Source organism: Xiphophorus maculatus, chromosome 21, assembly GCF_002775205.1.
Source record: "Xiphophorus maculatus strain JP 163 A chromosome 21, X_maculatus-5.0-male, whole genome shotgun sequence".
NCBI classification, from domain to species: domain Eukaryota; kingdom Metazoa; phylum Chordata; class Actinopteri; order Cyprinodontiformes; family Poeciliidae; genus Xiphophorus; species Xiphophorus maculatus.
This window is the reverse complement of record NC_036463.1, coordinates 6,620,058-6,628,357: the sequence shown is the minus strand read 5'-3', so window position 1 is coordinate 6,628,357 and position 8,300 is coordinate 6,620,058. Positions and strand designations below refer to the sequence as shown.

The window sequence follows — 8,300 nt, the reverse complement described above, 5'->3', positions numbered from 1 at the left end:
TCTGTGAGCACCAACGTCTGGTTTTGAATAAAATTCATTGAATAGATGTGAATCTAGTTACTATGAAATTAAAGACCCGTTATTAAAAGATGAATATTTGTACCATGTTACACCTAACAGCTTAAATCATTGAAGTTGACCTAATTAAAATAATAATAATAAAAAAAATCATAATCTGCATCAACTGTTTGTGATAGAGGGTGAAATTTATCTTTGCTATTTGTCCTGTTTCAATCCATTTGTTTGTGAAATTATTACAGAGAGGAACAAACCATCTAAGGTCCAGTATTGCATTGGTGTGTGAGGTTTGAAAACTTTGAACTGAACTAAATGAGCTTTTTCTATTCGGAGGTGAACATTTAATGTTCAGTAAAGACAAACCTTGAATACTGCATGCAGAAAGAGCAGCAGGGTTTTCCTCAAGGTGAGCGCCGACCTGAGTGTTCATGCATGGGAGACAAAGTTCAGCTGTTATTGATAATGTTGGTTCAGTTCAGGAAAGTCTAAAACTGATTATCCACATTCGCCTTTGCTTTTTCTGCAAGAATATTGATGTGTCAAACACCAAACCTCAAAATGAATTTAAACTGAGGAGGTTTTTAAAGTTTATGAGCAGGAGACCCAGTAAAGATCATCATAACTCTCAGAAAAAGACGCAATAAGTAGTTAATTTGTAACTAAGCTTAATTTAAAATATATAACAAGTGAATTAATTAATTTCAACCTGAACTAAAGCTATCAAAAGTCCATTTATTTTATGAAAATGGAAAAAAATGGAATTATAAAAACTATGCATCAACTGAAAACACTATTACAAAAATATTTGAAAAATATTAAAACATTGATCGCAACTGATTTTTGTACTTAACGCCATCGATTACATATCCAAATGGCAACAGCTCTAAGCTAAAAACGTTTAGTTTGATCATCAAAGACATGGAGTCTGCTTATTCAGAGAGAACATGTTTGACTTTCAGGAGAGAAAAAAAATCAATAAAAAAACCCTGACTTGGACTTTGATAGGAAGTAAAAAGGTAAATCTAATTTAACCTCCGTGCACTGATAATCCACAGCAGATGTGCAGCAAGACAGAAAGTTTTCAACATGAGAGGATTTTTACTTTTCCTTTGTTTCTTTGCATACGTCACTGCAAGTCCATGCCCATTTGTAAGTAAACACACACACTCGCACACACACCTCTTATTGTTTTAAGTAGATTATTTCAGTCAACGGAAATAATTCTGATATGTTCTTATTTAATTTCCTACATAATTTCCCTGGATGTGCTTCACAAACTTTTCTTTTTCTTACCCAATGTGGGAATATTTTATTTTTAAACATTTCATTCTTGTCTCTTATTCTTAAATTAAGCTGAGAACTATTTCAAATCAAATGAATTATTAATGATTATGCTGCTTCAGAGCTCCTCGATTTAAAAAAAAGAAGCAATCCTGTTTAGTAAAACACATTAAAGATTGAAATTAAAAACCAGAATTAAATATTTACTTAAACTAATTTGTATTTAAATACCTTTTCAGGGACTTCCAGGTTCTTGTTTGCCGCTGGAAGGAGCGAACAAGACAAGCAACTTTACTGTGGGTAGAATGCCAGAAATTAATTTTACTGTTAAATGTTTTATCTTTTTTTTTTATTATCATGGCAAATTTAGGTTTCATTTTGTGGTCTCTGCTCTATTTTGTCAAAATTAATGTTGTTCAGTTTTCCCAAAAATCAGCATTTGAATCAAAGTGAATTGTTTTCAAAACTTTTGATTTGTAGGTAACAATTGTTGAAATCTAACCTCCAAGAAAGTAATACATATTTCACATTATGTTCAAAATTTATTTAATTCATTCTAAAAAAAAAACTGTTATTTTTTTGTTATGTAAAAAATGAGAGCAAAAAAACTACAAAAATCATTTAGAAAATTGTTTTAAATTTATCATGTGCAATTGAAGTGAAAATACAAACTTGTCAAAAGGAAAAATAAAAGAAAAGCTGTATTTATCTGGTTGCATAAGGCAGCACACACACTTGAACAAATGTTTGTTGGAAAAAAAAAATCTTTTGATTCAATTCCAGCATTGACTGTTTTTTTTTTTGTTGAAGAAATCTATCAGCAGCACTTAGAGCTGAAATAAGATATTTACACACCAAATAAAAAAACACACATTTTTTTCCTAATTGTCTGAAGTTAAATCAGACCAAATTTCTCTTGTTTTAGGTCAGCTGGAATATGAAATTTATTTCTATTTCCCAAATTAGAACATTTTTAGAGATTTTTCTCTTTTGTACTTTCTTTAAATTCAAAAGTTTACATATATTTGGTCAGGTAACTGTCTGTTGTAATTATATGATTTGGGTCAAAGTTTTTGAGTTTCCCTCCACAAACTTCAGGTTAAATTGACACATCCGAGTTAATCTGAGGAACTTCTGTGGAAGTATTTTAAGGCCAGACTTGAAACTCACTACTTTCTATTTTGACACGATGGGAAAATAGAAAAAAATAAAATAAAATCAGCCAAGATATCAGGAAGCCTTGTGAAAATGTTACTGAAGCTGATAAATATACAGCCATGGGCTGAAAGGCCACTCAGCAGTGATGAAGCCATCACTCCAAAAGAAACACATAAGGCCAGATTACAGTCTGCAAATTCACACAGAGAGAAATAATCACATTGTTGGAGACATGTCCTGATGAAACTAAAATAGATACATTTGGAGGAAAAACTGGGATGCATCCTAATTACGAAGCACGGTGGTGGCAGCATCATATTATGGGGCTGTTTTATCAACTTTTAATAAAATAAGGCTTAAAAAAGGGAAATTATGACTTCAACTTTTTGAAAAAGTTACTTCATACTGAAATTTTAGGCCGCAACAATCAGAAGAAAACACTGCAACATCCCAGAGGGACTGATTGTTTTGATTACTTTGTTGCTTTGATCAAAATGTAAAGTTTATTTTTTAAAACAAAACTCTAGTGACGCGACATGTCTATATATTTTAAATCTATATGGTTTCTCTTCTGTTTTGTCCTCTTCCATCTGTTTTAGGACCCACTAGAAACCAACGACACGACCAAAAACGTAGGTAAACTTGGATTTTACCAAATTATTAAAACGTAATGTTGATGAAACCAAGTTAGAAATGTTAGACAAAAGATGAAGACGCCAAAGTAAGTGCATGCAGACTGCACTTCAATATTAACATTAAGTCAATATTCTGCATATTTTGGGGGAATATTACATCTTTTTCTTGCGTTTTCTTTCTTCACCTGCCAGTTGGAAGGAATACGGATTCCAATTCAAGGCAAGATTTATTTTCCTCCAAATCCTGATGAAAACCAGGTAAGAAGCATTTTGAGAGGAAAAAAGGAAGTCATAACCTTAATCTGCTGAATTTAAGATGCAAATAAATAACCAGTCAGAATTCGTTTTTACACTATAAAAATTTTCGGGAAAAAGATTCAAAATAGTTTCTAATGAGCATAAACTTTCACTTTTATAGCTTTTTTCAAATGAAAGTTTTCTATTTCTGCTCATCACCCATAAAATTCAATTAGTTATTTAGCTAAATACACTCAGGCTAGGGTAGATTTAACTTTTATAAATTAATTAATTACATAATCATGTTGACATTTCTACTAGTTTCAAAAACATTTGAAATAACAATTAGTTCATGAACAAAATTAAGTTTCCACTTTCCATGTCAGTACTTAAAACACTAAATCCCTAAAATTCAGTAATAAAAAAAATGTCCGACTCATTTTGGGAGGATTACATGAAAACTGTTTTTTAATACCAAGATTTAGCATCAAACACTGAGTAAAAACCATCAACTATTCTTTATGTCTTTATATTAAGCTCAAAGAAGGTAAATTGGTTTTTTGTAATGTTTTTAAGTGGTGGAAATTCCTTTTTTTTAATTTTTTAGCTTTTCTGACGTAATGGCTACTTTTGCTCAGATTAAACCTTTAGGAATCATTTTGTTTTATATCTTAAATTAAAGTATTTGTTGCAATTTCAGGTCCATAAACAAAGTGCAGCTGATCAACAACAGGTGCTAAGTTAAAAGGTAGAGAAGGAATTAAGATATCCAGGAGGAGTTATTTTATACAGCCGTTACTATGGTAACATCACTTACTCTTGTTTTCAGTTTTAGGTAAAATGTTCTAATTTCTTTGACTATTTTCTTTTGGACCTTAATGACATGATCAGAACAGGCACGAGACATAAACAAGGCAAACTGGGCAATGGTCTAGTGTGGAAAAAAATAAATAAATACAGCTTTATTTTACAGTTTAGATGAAAAGCATCATAATAATAAAGCATAAATGACCGGAAGATATGCTTGTTAGGACTGGGATGTGCAGATGAGCCTTAATTTGATCTGCACATCCCAGTTAATTAAATTGATTTTAGAAAATGAGCAATAAAATTACATTTTTGTAGGAGAAAAAATGTAAAAATATATAGTAGCGCCACATCTTATTTCGCACTGAGTGCATCCTCTATGAGGCTGTTAAAAATGGCTAAGTGACTCTTAGCCATTCACAATTATCATATAATTTATTATTTATTTATTGCAGCCATATAATTCATCACCAAAAAGTCTGCATTTGTTCTTTATTATCTCTTTTATCAGCATCTCAGTAAATATTATATTATTCATCTCTATTGACTGACTATTAATCTTTTTAGAAATGAAAGTGCCATTCTGAATATAAAGTAATTTTTTCTGTGTGATTAAAATACTACAAAGTATTATCTATGGAGAAAGTGAGGTGGGGTTTTGTGTTTAACATTCCAGAACCGAGAAAAATCTGATCTGGTCTGACTGAATGTTTTCCATTCTCAACAAAGTGAAACATGGACCAGGTAATGTTTGCCCACAATTCAGTATTAACACACAGAGTAAAGTATTTTATCTGATTTTTAATCTCATCTCTGCAGGAAAATGCTAAAAAAAAGGAATCCAAGGAGAGGAATACACGCTCCTAAATTCAAGCTATGAGTTTAAATAAAACATTGAAGTGTATTTTGTGAATAGAGTGAGAATTATTTACATATAATAAGTTATTAACAAAATGCTGTGAGTAGGAATAAAATTTGATATCAGGATTAAAATGCACAGTTTAAATGTGTTAAAAATTGTATCTGCTCTAACAAAAATAAATAACTTATAATAAAGGGTTCAAACAGCAACTTAATTAGGAACTAGTTTGTTTTCACATTTAAACTAAGCATGGAAACATTAATATAATATAGAGAAAAGTTAAATATTAGACATTTTAAACTTGATGAATGTTATAAACAGCAAAATTAAACTTTGGATCTGAAAGATTTGATTGTTATAACTATAATGTAAACTGTAACTGGACTGTATTTACCTTCAGACATTTTTTTTTTAATATTCAGGTTACAACTGACTCACATGAAGATTTTATTATTTTTTATTGCTGGTAAATAGTGTTGCAAGTTAAATTTCCTGCTAAAATATGCATAGATTTTTTTTTTTACATTAGGCCAAACTCTTTAACTTAATGCTGCATATTTGTTTTTTGTCTTACGTCTTTCTGCTTTCCAGAAAGAAAAATAGATATTAGGAGGCTTTTTCATGAACCTTTACCCCAATCGAAGCCGGTGCTTTTTTCCTGGACTCTTTGAAAAACAAACAGTGTTGAAATCAGTTTACTCACCCAGAGGTGCAGCAGACTAGTTCCAGGTGTCCTTTTAATTCAACGTACAAAAACACAGTTTTAGCCAAAAGGACAGAACTGTGAGATCACAGTGAGTCATGAGGGATTAAAATGTTTGCATTGCTTTGGGGTAAGAAGATAAAAATCTGAAATATTCAACCAGATGGCACTGAAAACAAAATTAACCAATTGTTTTACTAGCAGCAGAAGATTGTCTCACTTTAAATGTTAATGTTTCAGTCCCTGGTAAGTTGGCGTGCAATCACACATTCGTCTTGATAATATTCCCATTTTTATACATGTTTTCCAATATTTCTCATCAGCTGAACAGGATGGAAAACATGGATTAAACAAGACTGAAAATAAACTGCAAAATAAAGCAAGCTCTGACAAAACATAACATTAACAAAACTACAACAGACACATGCAACATATTTTGACATAAATTAATCCCACTTCCAGATATTAAAGTAATGAACATTTAACTGGCTTCTATTACAGAAACTATCTTAAATTGGATGTTTAAATGAAAGCTGTTTATCATTCCCGCGCTTAGATAAACGTTTTTCCTCGGTGAACAACAGCACCATCTTGTGGCCTACTTGTATATGCGCAAAAACGATTAGATTTGATCAACTTTTGTGACAATAGAATCTTAATTTACTTTTTTTAAATAGAAATTATTATTAAATAAAAACAACAAAATGGCATAACAAGAGTGGAAGTTTCTTCACAAAAATATCATCAGTCTCCTGCCAATTTTCGTATCTTATATGCAAGAACGGCATAAGATGATCATTTATGGAGGGAAAATAGACTCAAAATACTTCCATAATCACCGAGCTCCTAGAGAGAATGAGTTTTCTGGGAAAATAAACTAGACTATTGCAATTTTACAACTTGGATTTTAAAATGTTGTTGACGATGCAGAGGACATCACGGCAGTTTTCCCATTAAGTTAGTTTTTAAACGTTGTTTTACAATACAGGAACAAAATGGTACATATACAGTCATGGCCAAATGTTTTGAGAATGATTCAAATGTTATATTTACATATACAAATATTTACAAAGTCTACTGCTTCAGTTTTTATAACAGCAATTTGTATATACACCAGAATGTTAAAAAGAGTGATCAGCGTAACAGCAATTACTTGCAAAGTCAATATTTGCCTAGAAAATGAACTTTATCCCCCAAAACACATTTCAACTTCATTGCAGCCCTGCCTTAAAAGGACCAGCTAACATTGTTTCAGTGATTGCTCCATTAACACAGGTGTGGGTGGTGATGAGGACAGGGCTGGCGATCAATCTGTCATGATTAAGTAAGAATGACACCACTGGACACTTGAAAAAGAGGCTGGTGCTTGGCAGCATTGTTTCTCTTCTGTGAACCATGGTTATCTCAAAAGAAACACGTGCAGTTATCACTGCACAAAAATGGCCTAACAGGAAAGAGAATCGCAGCTAGAAAGATTGCACCTCAGTCAACAATCTATCGCATCATCAAGAACTTCAAGGAGAGAGGTTCCATTGTTGCCTAAAAGGCTCCAGGGCGCCCAAGAAAGACCAGCAAGCGCCAGGACCGTCTCTTAAAAGTGTTTCAGCTGTGGGATCGGGCTACCAGCAGTGCAGAGCTTGCTCAGGAATGGCAGCAGGCAGGTGTGAGTGTATCTGCACGCACTGTGAGGCGGAGACTCTTGGAGCAAGGCCTGGTCACAAGGAGGGCAGCAAAGAAGCCACTTCTCTCCAGGAAAAACATCAGGGACAGACTGATATTCTGCAAAAGGTACAGGGAGTGGACTGCTGAGGACTGGGGTAAAGTCATTTTCTCTGATGAATCCCCTTTCCGATTGTTTGGGACATCTGGAAAACAGCTTAAGATTTTTTTTAGTAAGTAAAAAAACACATTCATGAGGTTTACTCACCTTCAATGATGCAGTTTGCTGAACCTGGACGCTCAAATCAGGGTCTTTATGATTTGAAAAAGGTACACGGTTGTTCGACAATAAATGGTTTCTTCCAACCACTAACTGAGTGACAAGAAAGTTTTTGTGTTATCATTTATGTTGTCTGAAAAATGGCTACACAGTCAAGAACTCCCACCAGAGTACAGTATGTAAACTTATGGGCACAACTGAATATATTTTTAAATTTTATTTCATACAAGATCTGATAAAGAGGAACTGGTTGATGTTGGAACTGCCAGTCCAGTTCAGAATGTATAAGTGAACATGAACGGATTCATTTTAACCTGGCTGAACTGAACTGAGAACTAGTTCCTGTGAAGGATGACCTGAAAACACTGATTGTACACATCACCAATCAAGCAAAACAAAAAGACCACTCTCTTGTAAGGCTTTGGTTTTCCAAATTAGGGTGAGCATTGAAGTTGATTAATCACTTGTGACAAATTAATCAATTAGATGAAAAAATTGCACATTCTGCAGATTTTTCATTTAAGCTTTTTATACAATATTAGAAGTGCATTACATATGTAAATGAACAACTAATTACTTTTTAAGATAATAAAAGAAACATTTTATTGCCTAAAACACAATAACATTGCATTCCTTTAATGTAGCAAAGGACGGATCTGC

At 32.7% G+C, this 8,300-nt stretch overlaps 1 long non-coding RNA gene across 1 annotated transcript; it reads left to right on the top strand.

The window, feature by feature from the left end:
- The first annotated feature begins 1,054 nt into the window (after positions 1–1,054).
- LOC111606178 lies at positions 1,055–5,040 on the top strand. The gene is made up of 6 exons (XR_002751941.1): positions 1,055–1,167; positions 1,539–1,595; positions 3,057–3,089; positions 3,285–3,350; positions 4,813–4,880; positions 4,956–5,040. It is a non-coding gene; the product is annotated as an uncharacterized LOC111606178 (long non-coding RNA).
- Positions 5,041–8,300: the final 3,260 nt, after the last annotated feature.